General features: G+C 35.1%; 1 long non-coding RNA gene across 1 annotated transcript in view; it reads left to right on the forward strand.

Annotated features, from left to right (window-relative positions):
* Positions 1-21,465, forward strand: part of LOC110740455 — a 39,366-nt gene extending 17,901 nt beyond the window's left edge. The window contains exon 2 of the long non-coding RNA XR_002517025.2: positions 20,653-21,465. This is a non-coding gene — a long non-coding RNA (uncharacterized LOC110740455). The remainder of the gene's footprint in view (positions 1-20,652) is intronic.
* Positions 21,466-22,822: the final 1,357 nt, after the last annotated feature.

Consider the following 22,822-nt stretch of genomic DNA (forward strand, 5'->3'; position numbering starts at 1 on the left):
AGACGGGTGTGGTGGCGGGCGCCTGTAGTCCTATAGTCCCAGCTACTCAGGAGGCTGAGGCAGGAGAATGGCATGAACCTCGGAGGCGGAGGTTGCAGTGAGCCGAGATTGCACCACTGCACTCCAGCCTGGGTGACAGAACGAGACTCTGTCTTAAAAAAAAGAAAAAAAAAAAAAAACAGGAAAGAAAGAAAGAATAAAACCCTAAGAAAAAAACGGCTAGATGATTTCAGACAATCCAGAGACTCTTGAAAATAAATGAATTATTTGTTTTGTAAGTCCGTGAAGTTTTAAGATAGTCTATCATGCAGCAATAAATAACTAAACCATATGCATTTAAGATAACACATTGTTTGATATTCAAGGAATAGCTACATCCCTCAGACTTGATGTATATTTAGCAAAGGTTTTTATGAAGTTAAAATAAATGTGTATTCTGCAGTTGTGTGCTATGTTCTGTATATGTTAATGAAGTTAATTGAGAAAATCGGGTTTTTCAGATCTTATGAATTCTTTCTACTTTTTTTGGTTGCTCATTCACTTACTGACTGAGGTGTGATAATCTCCCATTTTGATGAGAGACTTGTAGATTTGCTACTTCTGTTAATTCTTGCTTTACAATGATAATACTATGTTAATTAGTTGCATAATATTTGTGATTGTTACATTTTCCTGGTTTATCGGCCTCCATATTATTTTGAAGTACTCCTCTTCATCTCCAGGAATAATTCATGCCCTATGGTTTATTTTGTTTGATATATATATAGCTCCTCTGTATTTCTTTTTTAAAAAATTCTTTGCATGACAAATGTTCTATACTTTCATTTTCCATGTTCCTTTTCTGTTAAATTAAAATGTCTTCCTTCCACACAGAATATAGTTTTTCTTCATAAAAATTAATTCTGATGGCCAGACACGGTTGCTCAGTCCTGTAATCCCAGCACTTTGGGAGGCCAAGGTGGGCGGATCACGAGGTCAGGAGTTAGAGACCAGCCTGGCCAATGTGGTGAAACCCCATCTCTACTAAAATACAAAATTAGCCAGGCATGGTGGCACATGGCTGTAATCTCAGCTACTCGGGAGGCTGAGGCAGAAGAATTGCTTGAACTCGGGAGGCAGAGGTTACAGTGAGCCAAGTCGCACCACTGCACTCCTGCCTGGGTGACAGAGCAAGACTCTGTCTCAAAAAAAAAAAAACAAAAACAAAAAAAAATTCATTCTGATAATCTGTGACTTTATAATGGAAGTTTTACTTTATTTACATTTGATATAAATTGATCCAATTTGTTTTCTACATGTTGTATGTTCTTTTTCTTTTTATCAGTCAAGTTTCAGTAGGGTTTCATTTTCTCATCTATAGGGTTATTTATTATAAAATATTTTTATTATTTGTTTAATGGTTTCATGAACAAATGCATGTTTTGTTTGTTTGTTTGAGATGGAGTCTTGCTCTGTCGCCCAAGGTTGGAGTGCAGTGGCATGATCTTGGCTCACTGCAAGCTTTGCCTCCCAGGTTCACACCATTCTCTTGCCTCAGCCTCCCGAGTAGCTGGGAATACAGGCACCCGCCACCACACCCGGCTAATTTTTTGTAGTTTTAGTAGATATGGAGTTTCATCGTGTTAACCAGGATGGTCTCGATCTCTCGATCTCCTGACCTCATGATCCACCCACCTCAGCCTCCCAAAGTGTTGGGATTACAGGCGTGAGCCACCACCCCCGGCCAAATGCATCTTAACTTAGTAGCATCCAATATAAATAACTAATATATCCCATCCCAGACAATTGTCTGGCCTTATAATATATTAACTTATTTTACTTCCTCCTGCCTTGGGTATTCTTTGTTTATATATTCATTTCTACATTGATTTTGACCTACATAACAAACTACAATTATTGTTTCCTACTGTCAATATTTATTTAGATTTACTCATATCATTACCATAGTTACTATTATGTTCTATCCTTTCTACTTGGCATAATTTTTCTTCTGTCTGAAGAACACTGTTCAATATTACTTTTTGTGTGGGATTGTTAATGATGAATTTTCTTTTCATTTTTGTTGACTAGAGATATTTCTATTTGCCTTTACTTGTGAATAACATTTTTACTGAGTATAGATTTCTAGACTGGTAGATTTTTATGTCAATTTTGAAAAGATGTATTATTTTTTCTTCTTCAGTGATCAGTAAGTTGATCATAATGCTTTTGTTCACCTTAAGATGATCTTTTTTCTCATTCTTAAAGACTTTATTTTTGTCTTAGAGTTTTAACACTTTTACTACAATGTGCATTAAGTTTTATCTGTATTTATCCTACATGAAGTTTGTTGCGCTTCTTGAATGTGTGGCCTAATGTGTTTCATCAACTTAGGAATATTCTTAGTGATTATCTTTTTGAATATGAATTGTTTCTATTTTTTTCTTATCTACTTTTGTGTTATTTTATGCATCCCATATGTCTCTTGCCTTTCTTTTTGCATATCTATCAGCTCTCTTTCTGTATTTCAGTCTAGACAGTTTTCCAATGCGTGAGTAATCTCTTCATTTTTTTCTAATACACTTCTAAACCTATTATTTTTTAATTTAATAGCATTCATGTATTTTGTTCTAAAATTTACATTATATTGACCAGATTATTGAAATACACACAGCGTTTTATATATATTGTTATATATGTATATATTTTCCCCAGCAATCTGGTACATTTCTCCATGTCATCACTCATATTCTCGCCATATTAATCACAATTATATTAAAGTCTATATTTGAAAATTTCAATATCTGAGTTGCTTCTAAACCATGTTATCTGTTTTTCAAATCTTTTGTTTTTTTACTCTTAGAATGTCTGATAATATTTCACTGTGTGTCAGGCATCATGTTCTGAACTATTATAGATGCTTTGGATGATATCTTTCCCCAGGAAACATTCACCCATTCTCTTTCAGGCTTCTAGAGTAAAGAGAAAGAAAGGATCACCTTAATCCATAATGGATGAAGCTAAGTAGAAGTTGCATTTATATTCAATGCTTCATATATTTTACGTCTACCCCACACCAATTTGCCAGGTCTCACCAGGTCCTGAACTCCAATTTATTGTCAGACCCACTAAATATTCAGCATTGTAAGATTGTCAAAAGATCCATTAAGCATTTCAGCTACTTTTTACTAGGTTTCTTAGTATTTGTCACAGTTTACACTAAGAGTTTTGAAATAATCTGAGGAAAAGTCCAGGTAGAGAGTCATATTTAACCTCTATGCATCTCTTCTCTGCAGAATCTTGGCTGCACAAGTCGTGACTGCTAATAAAACCATGCCCAAATCCCATTTTCTTTTCTCCATGTTTTTAAGAATTTGCAGAAAGCTCTACTGGTTTCTCAACATCAGAGTAGATGTGCTCTGCTGGCATCTCACTAGATGCCACTTAAGACTTGGAAAAGGTCCCAAGAGGAAAAGTAAGGTGCAGGTTATTGGTCTGTTCTCAGTAAGTTTCCCATCTTTCTGGGGTTATGGACTCTCTTGTCTTAGATGCCACAGGAGCCCTTGAAACCTTCATATGCATGTTAATTTTTTTTATTTTAAATTTTGTTTTATCTTTCTTCAAATTTCCTTGTTTACAACAACAGCACTGCCCAAAGAAAAGACATACCAACATAACTAAAAGAGGAAATTTTGAGACTCTTTATATTAAATTGAAGAAATTTCTCTTTATATAATTTTATAAAAATCAATTTAAGTATTCAGAATACAGCATCATTATAAGAACGCAATATTTCTCCCCGATTTTCTATCAAATGATGTTCGATTATGTAGTGCCTTAAGATGAGTTTTTTTTTTTCATTTTTAACAATAATACATTATTTCTTTTCATTGAGACACTTATCTGCAACTCCATTTTTTTTCTTCATGAATATAATTAGATGAGGGGATTGGAGTATTTTCTAGAATGAATCTAAGCAAAAAGTCTATATTTAACTTACTAAGACAGTGTATATTTATAAAGGGACAAACTAAGTGACCAATAGAACAGAATAAAGTGCTTCAAAGGATCTCAAATACACTTGTGCCATATAGAACATTGGCTCATGGTAGAGATAGTATGGCCAGTCACTGGCAACATAAGGGACTGCTTAACACATAAAGCTGGAAATAACACCAGAGGACTACCTGTTATAAAACTTGAAATAAGAAAAACTAAATAAAAACACAAAAGTTACATTAACAGCTCATTTTAGGGTGGACAGTAAAATTGGACAGGTGCAGTTCCAACAGGTATATTTAAGTTTTTTGGCGTATTCTAGCTGGCAGTTTAAGTGGTGGATATGAAAAATTATCTTTATTTAACTGAATAACTGGATAAATTAATGGTAAAAATGCATCATGAATGTTCCAATAGTGATAATGTGTTAAGCTATGATTAATTCAATCTATGCAACCAAGCTGCATGACAAAAAGTAAGAACAATTGAATGACAGTTGTCATCTAATACTCTAACTCCGTCTCCTTACTGCAGCAAGTGGCTTAATTGCTGCAATCCTGACAATGTCATAGGACATCTAGTATTTATATACGTTGTAAAAAATGCATAGTTTAAAAATTAAGAGTAGTCCTGATTAGAAGATCTAGAATCCATCTTCCATGACCTCCAAAAGCATTAGACAACATAACTCTCAGTTTGTAAATTTTACTAGTAGTAAAATGTAGCTTTCTGACAAGCCTGTCAATAGCATCGGTAGCTTCATATTAAATCGATGTTCATTGCCTATAAGAAGGATTTAATTTATGTTTCAGTTTTGGCAGCTAGGATTTGATCAGTACATTCTAGTGAATGAAGAATGAGGCTCTCTTTATTCTTTTCCCACCATAGAGAAACATCATAAAAGCTTTGGGAAAAGGTATTAAGGAAAACAAAACAAAACAAAACAAAACTAGGACAGTTCCCTCACGGTTTTTATAGTTAAGCAGTTGTTTACGTAATAAAACATTCACAGTTTTGCAAATGAGTACATAGACGTTTTAGTAATTTTTTATTTAGAAAGTGCAAAATGGGGCCAAGTGCAGTGGCTCACACCTGTAATCCTAGCATTTTGGGAGGCCAAGGCAGGCAGATTGCCTGAGCTCAGGAGTTCGAGACCAGGTCACGCAACACGGTGAGACCCTGTCTCTACTGAAACATTAAAAAAAATAATAATAATAATTAGCCAGATGTGGCAGCGGCTTGCACCTGTAGTCCCAGCTACTCTGGAGGCTGAGGCAGGAGAATTGCTGAACTTCAGAGGCAGAGGTTGCAGTAAGCCCAGATCATGCCACTGCACTCCAGCCTGGGCAACAGAGCAAGACTCCATGTCAAAAAAAAAAAAAAAAAACTCCTACATAATTAGGATAACCTTTGCCTTAGTTCATTCTGGCTGCTATAACAAAATACCTTACAGTGGTAATTTAAAAATCATAGAAATGTATTGCTTACCATTCCAGAGAATGGGGAGTCCAAGATAAAGGCTCCATCAAATTCAGTGTCTAGTGAAGTTGCTCTTTGCTTCATAGATTGCACCTCTTGTTGCTCCTGGCATGGTAGAAGGATGCAGCCTCCCTCAAGCCTTTTTTATTAGGTCACTAATCCCATTCATAAGGGTGAAGCCCTCATAACCTAGTCACTTCCCCAAAGTCCCTAACTCTTAATATTACTACATTGGATATTCGATTCTAACATACGAATTTTGGGGGACAACAACATGTAGATCACAGCAAGTTTGAAGTAAATCTGTACTATACAAAATCATCATATTACTAAGATAGATATGAAATGTTAGAGCACTTATAAGAGTGACATACAAGTTTATTCAAAGCAAAAATATGTTTAATCAATATATTGATACTTAGAATCCCAAAGTAATGAATACAGTTTCTGGCAGCTTTTGTAACTAGAGTAAATGAAAGTGGTTCTGCAAGAGACATTATAAATGTTAGTGCTGAGGCACTACTGTCTCTTTATATATCAATATTAATTTTATTAATATTAATAACTCATCAACCTTTCAGAAATGGAAAAAAAAGTGACTTATATTATTAATGAGCTAATACATCAATATATGCACACACATACACTGGAACAATTAATAAAAATATATAACTTCACAAACCAAAATATAGGACTCTATGTGTCACTAAGAGAGGAAACAAAGATATTCATACCTTCAAAACACTTACCTAATATTATACTTTGGCTTATATAAGGAAGTTTAAAGTGGGACTTCTTAATGTATTTTGGGACATAGTTTTTATCAGAAATACTGCAAACACTTTCAGTATCTTAGATAGAAACTTGTTTAGGGCTTTAAAAACAATTTTAAAATCACCTAAGAACAACAACTGAATATATGATTAAAAAAAATTATTAGCAATATTACATTTATTTTTAGTTTAGAAGTAAATATTTCTAACTCCAAGTGAAATAGTTTCCTGAAGAAAGAAGTTAATCTGTATATATTTCAAAATGCATTTATTTTTAGGATTAATGACATAGTATTTTATTAAGCTTTTTTAAATGGGCAAAACAATTTCAGATTTCTAGGGCTTTTGTTGTACTTATTAGGGTTTTTTCTCTCCTAATTTTTGGTTTAAAGGTTGTGGGAAGTTATATATATTCAAATAATATCTGGCCATCAAAATCCATAAAATTAATGATCACTTACTTACTGAATAATAGAAAAATATGAACTATAACCAGTTCATAAAAACTGCTATGAATTAATCTTCCCTTCCCTTGCATTCTATTTTGTATTTATTCATAATAAGAATTTCAGCCTTATTTGTGTCTACTATATCCTCCATCTATCTAGATATAGTAGACAGGCATTCCAAATTCCATCCAGAGTTAACTCCAAATGATTCTTATAAACAGGGATTAATAAAGTACTCTGGAATTCTCAGAGGGAAGATTTTCTTCATTTATACATTTGCATATTTGTCTGTCACAATTTCTGCTATATAAGGCCTTGGGTATCTGATTATGGATTTGATGAGGAAGCTACTGAATTAATACTAATTATTGTTGGACTCATATTAAAAAAGCTCTGGACTGAATATGATTTTACCACATTACTATTTTTAGGTATGAAATATTTTTAAATTACATTTTAAATTTATAATATACATATGTAATAAGCAATATTTGCAACATATATGTAATATGAAATATTACATGGTTGTATGATTAAGTAATTTAATTTCATTTATATAAAATATTCTGTTTAAGAAAATAAATTTTTAACTATATTTTCAAAGAAATTTTGGATCTCTTTCAGTTGATGAAAATTGTAATAAAGTAAATTATATTGAATAATGTTCATTATAATAATAAGTAATTCTTATATTTGAAAAAATTGAAGCTGCAAAGACATTCCAATGGCTACTATTCATTTTGAGGTCCATATACTATTCTTTTAAATAAATATATTGTTCTAAAACCGAAATCACTATGTTTCAGTTTTTAGCCCCAAAATACAGTTGAGTAGATGGTAGAAACTATGTTAAGACCAAGAAGAAGAACTTAGTTGACTCCTCCTAGAATTGACCAGGTTTGTGATTCTACTCTATAATGAACAACACTAAGAAACCCCATACAATATACATCTTTCAGTAATAGTTTGCTCTAAGTAAGAAACTTTGTTTAGACTTTCTGGCAAGATGGCTGAATAGGAACAGCTCCAGTCTGCAGCTCCCAGCAAGACCAACACAGAAGGCGGGTGATTTCTGCATTTCCAACTGAGGTAGCCAGTTCATTTCATTGGGACTGGTTAGACAGTGGGTGCAGCCCACGTAGGGTGAGCAGAAGCAGGTTGGGCCATTGCCTCACCTAGGAAGTGCAAGGGGTCAGGGAACTCCCTCCCCTACCCAAGGGAAGCTGTGAGGGACTGTGCCATGAGGGACTGTGCTATACAGCCCAGACACCATGCTTTTCCCATGGTTTTTGCAACCCACAGACCAGGAGATTTCCTCTTGTGCCTGCACCACCAAGGCCCTGGGCTTCAAGCAAAAAACTGGGCAGCTGTTTGGGCAGACACTGAGCTAGCTGCGGGAGGTTTTTTTTTTTTCTTTTTTGCACCCCAGTGGTACCTGGAAGCCCAGCGAGACAGAACCATTCACTACCCTGGAAAGGGGGCTGAAGCCAGGGAGCCAAGAGGTCTTGCTCAGAGGGTCCCACTCCCACAGAGCCCAGAAAGCTAAGGACCACTGGCTTGAAATTCTCGCTGACAGCACAGCAATCTGAAGTTGATCTGGGACAACTGAGCTTGGTGGGAGGAGGGGTGTCTGCCATTATTGGGGCTTTAGTAGGTGGTTTTCCCCTCACAGTGTTAACTCTGATTGTGCAGAACTCACCACAGTGTGGCCAACCATCTGGGTCCTGACTGCCTCTCTAGATTCCTCCTCACTGGGCAGGGCATCTCTGAAAGAAAGGCAGCAGCCCCATTAAAGGACTTACAGAAAAAATTCCCTTCTCCCTGGTGCAGAGCACCTGGGGGAAGGAGCGACCATGGGCACAGCTTCAGCAGATTTAAATGATCCTGCATGCCCACTCTGAAGAGAGCAGCAGATCTCCCAGGACAGCTCTTGAGCTCTGCTAAGGGACAGACTATCTCCTCAAGTGGGTCCCTGACCTCTGTACCTCTTAACTGGGAGACACCTTTCAGCAGGGATCAACAGACACCTCATACAGGAAAGTTCCAGCTGGCATCAGGAGGGTGCCCCTCTGGGATGAAGCTTCCAGAGGAAGGAACATGCATCAATCTTTGCTGTTCTACAGCCTCTGCTGGTGATACCCAGGCAAACAGGGTTTGGAGTGGACCTCCAGCAAATACCAGCAGAGCTGCAGAAGAGGGCCCTGACTGTTAGAAGGAAAACTAGAAAACACATAGCAATAACATCAATCTCAACCAAAAGGATGCCCACAGGAAAACCCCATCCAAAGGCCATCAGCATCAAAGATCAAAGGTAGATAAATCCACAAAGATGAGGAAAAATCAGTGCAAAAATGCTGAAAATTCCAAAAACCGGAATCCCTCTTCTCCTCCAAATGATCACAACTCCTCTCCAGCAAGGGCACAAAACTGGACAGAGAATGACTTTGACGAATTGACAGAAATAGGCTTAAGAAGGTGAGTAATAACAAACTCCTCTGAGCTAAAAGAGCATGTTGTAACCCGACACAAGGAAGCTAAGAACCTTGATAAAAGGTTACAGGAACTGCTAACTAGATTAACCACTTCAGAGAAGAACATAAATAACCTGATGGAGCTGAAAAACACAGTACGAGAACTTCGTGTAGTATACATAAGTATCAATAGCCGAATTGATCAAGGGGAAGAAAGGATATCAGAGATTGAAGATCAACTTAATAAAATAAACCATGAAGACAAGATTACAGAAAAAAGAATGAAAAGGAGTGAATAAAGCCTCCAAGAAATATGAAACTATGTGAAAAGGCCAAATGTACAATTGATTGGTGTACCTGAAAGTGACAGGGAGAATGGAACCAAGTTGGAAAACATGCTTCAGGATATTATCCAGAACTTCCCCAACCTAGCAAGATAGGCCAACATTCAAATTCAGGAAATAAGAGAACACTATTAAGATACTCCTCAAGAAGAACAACCCCAAGATATAATCATCAGATTCTCCAAGGTTGGAATGAATGAAAAAATGTTGAGGGCAGCCAGCGAGAAAAGTCAGGTTACCTACAAAGGGAAGGCCATCCAACAAACAGTGGATGTCTCTGCAGAAACCCTATAAGCCAGAAGAGAGTATGGGCCAATTTTCAACATTCATAAAGAAAAGAATTTTCAACCCAGAATTTCATATCCAGTCAAACTAAGCGTCACAAGCAAAGAAGAAATAAAGTCCTTTACAAGCACATGCTAAGGGATTTGTTAAGCACATGCTAAGGGATTTTGTTACCACCAGGCCTGCCTCACAAGAGCTCCTGAAGGAACCACTAAATATGGAAAGGAAAAGCCAGTACCAGCCACTGCAAAAACATACTGAAGTATAAAGACCAATGTCACTACGAAGAAGCTGCATCAACTAATGTACAAAATAAACAGCTAGCATCATGTTGACAGGATGAAATGTACACATAACAATATTTGCCTTAAATGTAAATGAGCTAAATGCCCCAATTAAAAGAAACAGGCTGGGAAATTGGATAAAGAGTTAAGACCCATCAGTGTGCTGTATTCAGGAGAATCATCTCATGTGCAAAGGCACACATAGGCTCAAAATAAAAGGATAAAGGAATATTTACCAAGCAACTGGAAAGCAAAAATAAGCAGGGGTTGCAATCCTAGTCTCTGATAAAACAGATTTTAAAACAACAAAGATAAAGAAAGACAAAAAGGCATTACATAATGGTAAAGGGATCAATGCAACAAGAAGAACTAACTATTCTAAATATATAAGCACCCAATACAGGAGCATCCAGATTCTCAAAGCAAGTTCTTACAGACCTACCAAGAGACTTAGACTCCCACACAATAATAGTGGGAGACTTTAACACCCCACTGTAAATATTAGACAGATCAATGAGACAGAAAATTAAGAAGGATATTCAGGACTTGAACTCAGCTCTGGACCAAGCAGACCTAATAGACATCTACAGAACTCTCCACCCCAAATCAACAGAATATACATCTTAGCACCACATAGCACTTATTATAAAATCAACCACATGATTGAAAGTAAAACACTCCTCAGCAAATGGAAATCACAAACAGTCTCTGAGACCACAGTGCAATCAAATTAGAACTCAAGATTAAGAAACTCACTCAAAACTGCACAACTACAGGAAAACTGAACAACCTGCACCTAAATGACTGTTGGGCAAATAATGAAATTAAGGAAGAAATAAATAAATTCTTTGAAACCAATGAGAACAAAGACACAACGTATCAGGATCTCTGGGACACAGCTAAAAAACACAGCTAAAGTAGTGTTTAGAGGGATATTTATAGCACCAAATCTCCACAGCAGAAAGCGGGAAAGATCTAAAATTGACAACCTAACATCACAATTAAAAGAACTCGAAAAGCAAGAGCAAACACTTTCAAAAGCTAGTAGAAGACAAGAAATAACTAAGATCAGAGCAGAACTGCAGGAGATAGAGACATGAAAAACCCTCTAAAAATCAATGAATCCAGGAGCTGATGTTTTGAAAAGATTAACAATATAGACAGTTAGCCAGACTAATAAAGAAGATAAGAAAGAAGAATCAAATGTACATAATAAAAAATAATAAAGGGGGTATCACCAATTTTCCCACAGAAATACAAACTACCATCAGAGAATATTATATAAATATATATGTAGAGAGAACACCTCTATGCAAATAAACTAGAAAATCTAGAAGAAATGGATAACTTCCTGGACATACACCCATTTACCCAAGGGTAAACCAGGAAGAAGTCGAATCCCTAAATAGACGAATAATAAGTTCTGAAATAGAGGCAGTAATTAATAGCTGATACTGGTACCAAAACAGATATATAGACCAACTGAGCAGAACAGAGGCTGCAGAAATAACACCACACATCTACAACCATCTGATCTTTGACAAACCTGACAAAAACAAGAAATGGGGAAAGAATTCCCTATTTAATAAATGGTGCTGGGAAAACTGACTAGCCATATGCAGAAACTGAACACCTTCCTTACATCTTATACAAAAATTAATTCAAGATGGATTAAAGGCTTAAACCTAAAACTATAAACCCTAGAAGAAAACCCAGGCAATACCATTCAGGACTAGGCATGGGCAAGGGCTTCATGACTAAAACACCAAAGGCAATGGGAACGAAAGCCAAAATTGACAAATGGGTTCTAACTAAAGTAAAGAGCTTCTTCAAGGCAAAAGAAACTATCATCAGAGTGAACAGGCAACCTACAGAATGAGAGAAAATTTTTGTGGTCTATCCATCTGACAAAGGTCTAATATCCAGAATCTACAAGGAACTTAAACAAATTTACAAGAAAAAACAACCCCATCATAAAGTGGGCAAAGGATATGAACAGACACATCACAAAAGAAGACATTTATGCGGCCAGCGAACATGAAAAAAAGCCCCTCATCACTGGTCATTAGAGAAAATGCAAAGCAAAACCACAGTGAGATACCATCTTATGCCAGTTAGAATGGCTATCATTAAAAAGTCAGGAAACAACAGATGCTGAGAGGATGTGGAGAAATAGGAATGCTTTTATACTGTTGGTGTGAGTGTGAATTAGTTCAACCATTCTGGAAGACAGTGTGGCAACTCCTCAAGTATCTAGAACTAGAAATACCATTTGACCCAGCAATCCCATTAGTGGTTATATACCCAAAGATTTATAAATCATTCTACTATAAAGACACATGTACACCTATGTTTACTGCAGTGCTATTCACAATAGCAAAGACTTGGAACCAACCCAAATGCCCATCAATAATAGACTGGATAAAGAAAATGTGGCACATATACACCACGGAATACTATGCAACCATAAAGAAGAATGAGTTCATGTCCTTTTCAGGGACATGGATGAAGCTGGAAACCATCATTCTCAGCAAACTTAACACAGGAACAGAAAACCAAACACCTCATGTTCTCACTCATAAGTGGGAGTTCAGCAATCAGAACACATGGACACAGGAAGAGGAACATCACACAGCAGGGCCTGTCAAGGGGTGTGGGCCAAGGAGGGTGAGCATTAGGACAAATACATAATGCATGTGGGGCTTAAAACTTAGATGACAGGTTGATGGGTGCAGGAAACCACCATGGCACATGTATACCTATTTAACAAACCTGCACGTTCTGCACATGTATCCCAGAACTTAAAGTTTAATTTAAAAAAAAAAAAGTGTTTAAAATTTCGACTTCATTTGGTACACCCTGACTTCTTAAAGTAACCATGTATAAATTAAAATGCATCCATCTTCTAAACAGAAACTACTTCAAAGATCTTTTATTATTCTTCAGAAAGGAATGCATGAATCACTGATTACAAAGCATTCCTCAACTTTTCCCAATTCCTTTTATCTTGTGAGGAGATTAATAGCCATCCTTGAGACACCAGCTGCTTTCTATTTATCAAAGAGAAGCCAGTGGCTGGTAGCTCTCGTAGAGGACTAAGGGAAGATGTACACAGATCTAACTGCTTCATTGACAATCTGAAGGAGGCAAAGCAATGCCTTCCAGAGTCTGATGAGTCTCTAAAGACTGTGATTATTTTTTTCTCACTTTGGTTAATACATTTATCAAATATTTAATCATAAGCTGATCATTATTTTGTGTGTTTATGTTCCAAAATGGCATCAATCCTGCAGCCAGGTCTGTCTCACATCACTTTAATGAGAAACTGCATCTAAGTACACTAATAGCCATTTTGTTTTTAGCAGTGTTTTTTATCTTTCCTAATATTTTAAAAAATAAATTCCTTATCTTCAAGATTGTGCAATCTCAAAAAAGTGGTGAACATTAGAGAAATAACTGATCTATATTTTATAACCAACTTCCTGCTTGAATTTTATTTATAATGTCTGTGCTGTAATCACTCTAAAACCTATTTGTCAAAAACAAACTCATTGTCTTCCACTCCAAAAGTTTGCTTCTCCTTCTGCCTTCTGGTCTCAGATGATGAAATAACTTTACAGTCAACTGTTGGAAATAAGAATCCTAGCCATCTTGAATTGTATCTTTGCTTGAAGTTTTCTGAAGTGTTACATTAAAAATTGAATGCCAACATTATTTAATACTATTTCTGAAATGCCTTATGGATTCAGCCACTGCAGCTCTTATCACACCACCTTTCTAAAACCTCAGTATATTTTCTTAAGGGCTTCCCAACCTGAGTTATTGATTCATTCAGCTCTTGGAATTTGAAAGTATGGTCAGGGCACATTAGGGGTCTGAACACAATCTCATATGTTTGTGGTGGCAATAAGTAACATCAGGCTTTTTTGGTCTACCACACAGAGCATCTCCAAATAGATGTTGTAGTGACATCAGCTACACAGTACATCATTGATTATTAGAAACAGGGAAGACATAAGTTTTCAAGTGCTCAAGAGGCAGAATTTAAAGTCAAATACATGCCCAGGTTGATGATAGGATGGCTCCATGAGGACAGGCAAGAATCCTATCAGAAACAGTTACAGCCAATGACCTCCAGAATTCAAAGTGTCCCTTTCTGGGCACTGCTGTGTGCACAAATGCTATTTGTGTACTCCATAGGACTTCTCAGACATGAAATCAATGCTTTTTAAATTATTCTTCTATCCCTGGGTAAATATGAACGTTAGTGAGTAATGTGTATATAATTTAAAAATTCACAGGGAAGACTGAGAAAATGTGTTTATTAAGTGACATCCATAATAAAATAATCTATAAATGCAATTTCATATGTTTCTCTTGACACCATTTCCTTAGTGTCTCTCCTTTTATGGATGTCTTCATCTCATTTCTCACATATCTTATACCCTACCTCTTTTCTCCCTCTTCAGGGTTTTCTAGAGATCTCAAATTCTTCCTGTCCTTCTCTTTCTTCTATTTAAATTAATTCCTACCACACCCACTCCTTGAAATATGACAATACACTGAATCTTGTAACCTAAGTACCCATTAGGTTATTCTGCTACAAAAGGTCTCATTAGGAATAATTCAACTTATAATATTTTAAACTCATTTTCATATTGCTTTCCCCCTTCAAGAGCCACTCAAACTTCTTGTTCTTCCTCCATTCAACCTTTCCTAATTATTTCCAAGAAAAGGCCATTTCCCCTTTTGTTGTGGATAAACTCACCTTTCACTGTATTAAGGACTTCAGTTCATTAGTTCAACCTACTTTCTCTATTACCATTCTGATTAGTATATAATCATGTTATCCTAACAGAAACAATTTTTTTTCATATACCTCTAGCTCCAGCTATTAAAGTTTTCTCTCTGCTTTTCTTCAAACAAAAGTCCAGTAATTCCCTCTTATTTTGGGGGATATATTCTAAGATGCTCAGTGGTTGCCTAAAACCACAGATAGCATGAAAGCCTATATATACCATTTTTTTCCCATAAATACACATACCTCTTGTTAAGTTTAATCAGCAGATGCAACCTACCCAGTAATTTTTATATTTTTTAGTTCAAACCCATTCCTGAATCTGTGTACTGTCTCTAATTTGAAGTAAACGGCTTTACTCATTAACTCGTCATTTACATTAGGTATATCTCCTAATGCGATCCCTCCAGTGCACATGTACCCTAGAACTTAAAGTATAATAATAAAAATAAAATAAAATAAAAAATAAAATGAAGTAAATGGCGTTGTGTTTCTTGTTTCAGGGACTTCCTGCTGAGGTTGTCATATAGGCTCAATGCATTCTGACATAACACATCATTGTCAATTGAAACACTTTTCTGTTTATGTCTTCCATCCACAAATTTAATGCCTTTTCCATCTTAACTAAGCACTTATGCACTGTCGCCATAACTTTTGCAGTTTGAGGTGTGACAGCAATACTAGCACAAATTTCTTTTACCTTCTTCACAGTTTCACAGATAGAAGATGCATTTCTTACTATAGATCTTAGCAACCTCAACATACGACTTCTTTTTGTTTTTCGTTAAGTCAAAAATGTTTACATTTTCACTTAAAGCATTTTACAACTTCTCTTTGGAATATCTAACTTGCCAGTATCACTACTCTTGCACTTTGGGACCATTACTACCTCAAATAGGGTTAGTGATGCATAAGCACTGTGATATTTAATACTTGATCTGATAAGGGAGATGATTATTGAGTCATTAACAGGCAGGCAGGTAGCGTAGACAGTGTGGATACACTCGACAAAGGGATGATTCACATCTCAGGTAGGGCTGTGGTTATATTCTGATTTTTTATCTCGTTTTAAAAATATAAATATAACATATATGTTTTTGACTAAGTTTATTGTAAATTACTGTCATTTATAATAGTTGCAGAAAGAATAAAATACAGATCAACTTAGCAAAAAAAAAATGCAAGATATATACACTGAAAACTACACATTTCTGAAAGAATTTAAAAAGGATCTAAATAAATGGACCTACATCTTATGTTCATAAATTAGAAGTTATTAATGTAAAAATAGCAATCATTTTAAAATCAGTCTTCAAGTTAGACACTATCCCGCTCATAATCCTAAAGGGCTTCTTTGGAGAAACTGACAAGCTGATTATTAAATCTCAAGAGACCATGAATAGTCAAGACAATTTTGAAAATGTACAAAAATAGATGACTCACACTTCTGATTTCCTAACTGCAAAACTACAGTAATCAAGTCTGTGTGGTAGTGGCATTAGGACAGACACATAGATCCATGGAATAAAATTGGAAGTCTAGAAATAAACTTTCACATTTATGCTCAAATGATTTTTGAAAAGGATTTAAAGACAATATAATGGAGAAAAGAGTAGTCTTTTCAACAAATAGTGCTGGAAAATTACTACGTTTATACTTCCAAGTAAAAAAGCTTAGAACAATTTAACACTTATTAGTATCCTTCTTTTATTTTTTCATGCATTTTATTTTATAAATTTTAAATATATATAAATTATCATTAATTTATAGATTTAAAATTTATTTAGTGTTTTTCTGTACATATGTTTCCATCTTTTCGTTCTAAATATCCAAGCTTTCATCTGTTTATTTTATTTTGTCTTCTATTTAGCCATAGAAATATCTTTGACTTTTTATTTCAATTAGGTCTGAAGATGGGTTGTTTTTCTCTCTCTGGAAATGTCCTTATTTTGCTTTCATTTTTAAAATTATAGGTTGAGATATAATTCACATGACATGTGATGCACCAGTTAAAGATATAAAATTCAAACTGTATATATTCACAGAGGTGTATAACTATTATCACAATAAATATTAGATTATTTTCATTACCCCAAAAAGAAATCTCATACTCAAGAGGAGTCACTCCCCATTTCCTCCAAGATGGCTGACACTAGAAAAATTCTACTGTCTTTCCAGGCTTTATAAATTTGCCTATTCTGGACATTTCTTATAACTGTAATCAAAAAACGTGGTATTCTGTGACTAGCTGTTTTTTACTCAGTATATTAAATTTTTACTTAGTATAATAACAGTTCAGGGTGCCAAACTAATGCTTGGGTTATTTTTCAGGGCTCTACTTTTTGTTTTGTTTTGTTTTGTTTTTGAGACCGAGTGTCACTCTGTCGCCCAGGCTGGAGCGCAGTGGCGTGATCTCGGCTCACTGCAAGCTCCGCCTCTTGGGTTCTGGTCTTTCTACTGCCTCAGCCGCCCGAGTAGCTGGGACTACAGGCGCCCACCATCAGGCCCGGCTAATTTTTTGTATTTTTTAGTAGAGACAGGGTTTCACCTTGTTAGCCAGGATGGTCTCGATCTCCTGACTTCGTTATCCGCCCACCTCGGCCTCCCAAAGTGCTAGGATTACAGGTGTGAGCCACCGCGCCCGGCCAGGGTTCTACTTTTTTAGCGAATGCTTAATGCCAAATTTTTAGCCTCTTCTACGACCAGCAGCACAATACTAGAGTATATGAAACTGATTTTTTTTAATTTTACCTTTTACCTCTTCCTAATAATTAAATTTAAGAAGAGTATCAAGTAGTTCCACTACCAAAAATGACACATGATATATTTTGGAGTAATGCTTCCACTGAGAATAACTTTAAATTCTTTTAAAAAGAAAAAAAAAATCAAACTTAACATGTAAGAGTTTTGACAAGGCAATAGGACCTGTGGAGGTAATGTATTAAAATGGTGAAACTTCAGAGACAAAAGCCCAGCATTGAAAGACACGTTCCCTAGAGGTGTCTACCAATTTTGACTGAAAGAGTAAGAAGGTAAGCATGTCTTTAGACAAACTCAATGAGCTGAGGGTTGGAGGGGTGTAAAATATTCACATTCAATATTCAACAAGAAATAGAGCCCCGAAAAACAGCCTAATATTGTTTTGGAGATATGTAAAAGAGCTTGACTCTACTCTGCCTAAAAATATTTTTTCTTATGTAAATTATTCTCTCTGAAAACCCTTTTCCTATATTTAGTCAATGCATGCTTAGTATATGCAATCTATCAATTTTACTTCATTTCAAGTATTTCCTTGTCTATGGTAATGTCACAAAGTACTTCAAAAATCACACTTATTTTAAATAAGCATCTATAAGTTTTTGCGTTTATCTTTAAATAAAATAAAAACACAAATACAATTAATCAAACATTCCTCTTTTCAGATGGAATCAACTTATAAGTGGAGGCATGTTTTAAAGTAGATTCAGTGTAATTCTACAGCCTCTGAGTGAAATAAGCATAGTTATTCTATGCCAGAAATTATAACAGCAACCAAAATTAAGCACTATCTCTGCCATTTTCTAATTAGTGTCGTAGTTAAAGCATTGTAATGGAATAACCTCTTTGAAATATGGCCTAAATTTAATCAATGTCTCTCGGCTTCTGCTTAGTGATGAGGTGTTCTTTTTGTTTCCTTTTAGCCAGGAAAAGAAGCAAACTAATACTGATAGTACGCAGTACCAATCACTGCATTTCTATCATACGTATTATCTCATTTAATATTCACGGTAGTCCTGCTGGGCAGCTATTTTTCTGGAAGGAATTTCTAGCATAAAGAGGTCACCAACATTTGCAGTGATACTGCTGAGAAAGTCACTCTACATTTGTCAAAAGAGATTAGAAGTATGGTAGACAGGAAAGGCCTGGAAAGTACCTTTTTATGATTCAGAGATCTAAATATTTAACCTAGGTAGAAAGGTTTGCGCAGGCTTAACATTTCAATATATTTCATAGGTGCTAAATTTAATAAATCATAGAGCAGGCCATAAGAAAATCGAAAGATACTATGAGACTACTGGAACTATGTTGCACAGTTAGGGGTTCATCCATCATTTATACACATATTTGTAAATATGAAATCTAGGGGCTATTGTTAAAAGTTAGTAGAACACATAGATAAGAATTCAAAAGCTATTTAGCCATGGAACTCAATCTTCATGTAAACTATAATTTGGAAGAAGATTTTAAGTTTAAATTAAGTGTTTTAGTTATTGTTATACATAAACCAGTTAAAAATACAGGATAGTGTTGCCAAAAATTTAATGAGAAAATTTAGGAGGATAGTAAAGTCTTCACCTCTAATTCTTGACAGTAAATTTGTTACAATTCCATAATCCTACAATTATATTGGAGAAACTAAAAGCTGGAATTAGATAGATTAATCTGTACTGAGGTAAAAGTTAATGATAGTATTTTATAAATTATCATATGTGGAGGGCTTATCAATAAATATGTATTCCATATGTTATTATTATAATTCCTGGAATATGTAAATACACCATTCATGGAAAAGAATATAAGGTCAAAATTTTCATAGATTCAGAGTAAATCAGTTTATCATACATTTTTGATTATTAGTATTTGAAATTAAATTCCATCCTATTTATCTATTATAACAATATATTCAATGTCATTTGAAACTATACGTGGAATTATATAGTAGGAGTCCAGCTTCCTTGACTTAGAATATAGATATTCCCAAAGGATATATTATTCCAATATGTACAATCAATTTATATTAAATAATTTGAGTGGATTTTATGAAAGATTTTTGGGTGAGAATTACTCAAACATTATTATATTAAAAAGTTCTTGCTTCTGTGATATCTGATGTAAGAAAACTCTTTCCCAGACAATTTCCAGACCCAATCAGCTAGAGGAAAATTGTCACTGGATGTACAATCACCAGCCTTAGACCCATTGCTTGATTGACTGGAGAGTATTAACTGAAGTAGGCATCTGTTATGGATGGTGGGTAAGGCAGAATTGGAAAAAAACTGAGAATGACAATCACTTTGTGGGTTTAACAGCATTATATTCATTTTAGAGTTTATAAAGAGATTAGACACTAAGGTCTCAAATATTTAAATGACTTATTCAAAGTTAAACAACAGCAAGATAATCAGTTTTAGCTTTGAAACAAAATCATTTTATTCCAAATTTAATATAGCTGCCTCTTGGCATTGTATTTATGAACATTGAAACAAAATGTTAGCTCATTCTAGTTTGTACTGTAAAATGTTGAATGTGAGAAATGCAAAAACCTTTGTAAAAATTCAACTAAAATTTTAAGTTTGATTCTTCCTATCTTCTTAAGATGGAAAATTTTTCTTAAAAAGTATATGTTCAGAGATATGTTTTAATTTTCTTCATTTTGTAGTCAGGGCATAATTTGTTAGCACTACTTTCACATTTTAGTGTACTTTTTTTCAGAGCGATCAAAAACTTTCTTTCCAAAGCACCATAATGAACAAATTTTTTTCTAGAAGAAAGCTAGTTTAGAAACGCAGAAGATAATGGATTAATGATTCAAAAAGAAGTCTTTGAAAACAAATTTTTTACTTATCTACTCAAGTTCCCCTTGCTGAGAATAAATTTTGTGAATAAATAGCATGTCATGTCTGGAACTTACTAGAATTCAGGAAGATTTTCTAAGAGTTTCTTTACTTCTTGACTCTTCTTTATCCTAAGAAAATATCTTTTATCTATAGAGATGAATCCAGCTGATCCCTGTCATTTGATTTAATTTTAGCCCTTCAGTCACAAGCAATGCCCAGTGAACTGCAGATTCTCATCAGTTCAGAACAAGGCCACACATGGAGACAAAGCATGATGAATAGTCTGTTACTATAACCCAGAGGAGCTGACCTTGGCATTGGTGAGACCCAAATTAGTATCAAAGCTCATATTTCATTGAATATCCTCTCTCATAGCCACAACTTTGACCAGATGTATGGAAGCTAAGAAAACAACCTCTTACCTTCAACAAATATGAACTCAGTCATAGAAAACTTTTACAAATAATTGAAGTATATAAAAGAGCTTATTCAAAGGTTATTTTTCTTTCTTTTTTCCCTTCTTTTCGGACTCAAATCCTAAACACTTTCATTGTAATATTAACAATTACATGATTCATGGTACATTCTTTTAGATTTCTTGGTTGTTATATAACAGAAATTTAGAAGTTTTTGCAAATAGACTCCATTATGTTCGAAGTGGTTTTTACTTAATGATTTTTTTAAACAAATTCAAACAAACAATACTTAACTGGGTTCTAGAAAATTATTCTATTGGATATATCGTACCTTTCATTTACCTTTTAAATAAGTCCTAGAAAAATAAACTCAGGACAATTTTAGTTTGCCTGTGTGTGTGTCTGTGTGCACGTATGTGTGTTCCCTCCTAAAACCATCTTTGTGGACAGTCCAATTCTAAAATGTAATTGGAATTCTGGAATATTGTTGCATGACATTCTGCTGAAATTTGACTACTGAATACACATATACAACCTCTTTGGATAATATATGCATATTTTCCTTTTTCAAATAAAAAGAAGTAAATGTGATGTGAGTACTGTTTCAAATACTAGTACCAGAAGTTTTTTAAAAAGGTCAATTTTGTTGATACAATTTTGGAGTCTATTATGAATAAATTGCCCTTTCTCATATATCTTCATTATATGCTATGCTTCCTAATTTCCACCATTTCCCCCCAAATTTGAATAAAGTAGAAGTATTCAAAATATTGGCTAATAAAAGGAAATACACTGCATTTACTAATTAGAAAAGTAAGTTCCTTTACTAAATTTAAATTAGATGATATACAAATATATTATGAATGAAAATGGGTTCTGTTAATTTTTCCTTTCAAATTATTTTCTCCATTACAACTCCTACACATTTAAGAAAGATTTTTAATGATGAAAAAATTTACAAAGCAGCTTAATAAAACTTCTGTCTTGGCTCATCTTGTGCTGCTATTACAGAATACCACAGACCGAGTGATTTATAAAGAACATAATTTTATTTTGTCAAAGTTTTGGAGGGTGGGGAGACCAAGATCAAGAAGCTGGCATCTCACAAGGGCTGTCCTGCTGCCTCATCCCCTGGCAGAAGGGGGAGGGGAAAAAAGAATGAGACAAAGAGCAAGAGGTGGCCAAACCCATTTTTTAAAATAAGAAAACCATTCCCATAATAATGGCATTATTGTATTCATGCAGGTGGTGCCCCCATGACCCAAATGTCTCCCATCAGTTCCCATCCCCTAATGCCATTACATTGGGAATCAAGTTTCCAGTACATAAATTTGTTACGGAAACAGCTGGCATTTTGTCTAGGTCCTGCTGCTCGCTGCACAAAAAGCAAATCACAGAGACAAGTATAGCCAAGGAAGAAGGTTTTAATCAGGTGCTACAGCTGAAGAGATGAGAGATCAGTCTCAAATCCATCTCCCTGACCAACTAAAAGCAGGGGTTTATATAGCAGGGAAGAAATGTAACAATGTTTTGTAAAAGAGGAACTAGGGAGGAGGAAAAGGCAGTCATGATAAATGAGGGTTTCTGCATCTCATTGTCTGAATACAGTGATCTGGTGAGTTTCAGTTCTTTGATTCTTTTTGTGAGAGGCCCTAAGGTGGTTTCCTGAGGAAGGAACTCAGATGAAACAAATGTAAGGTTCAAGCTTTAAGACAAGAAGGGTCAATTTCAATGTTTATTCAAAAAACTATGCGACTATTGGGTCAGTTTCAGAACTTTGGGGACACATTCAAACCATGGCAACTTCCAGTGAGGAATTACACTTGCTCAAAACTATCACTCTGAGGTGGGGTTCAGTTTATCCAAAGCCATTCCCCAGAGGCTGGATTCTGAAAGAGATAGCCTCTTACAAAACATCAGGGAAACCCACTATAGAATAGTTTTTAAA

The sequence above is a fragment of the Papio anubis genome, chromosome 12 (assembly GCF_008728515.1).
Source record: "Papio anubis isolate 15944 chromosome 12, Panubis1.0, whole genome shotgun sequence".
Lineage (NCBI taxonomy): Eukaryota > Metazoa > Chordata > Mammalia > Primates > Cercopithecidae > Papio > Papio anubis.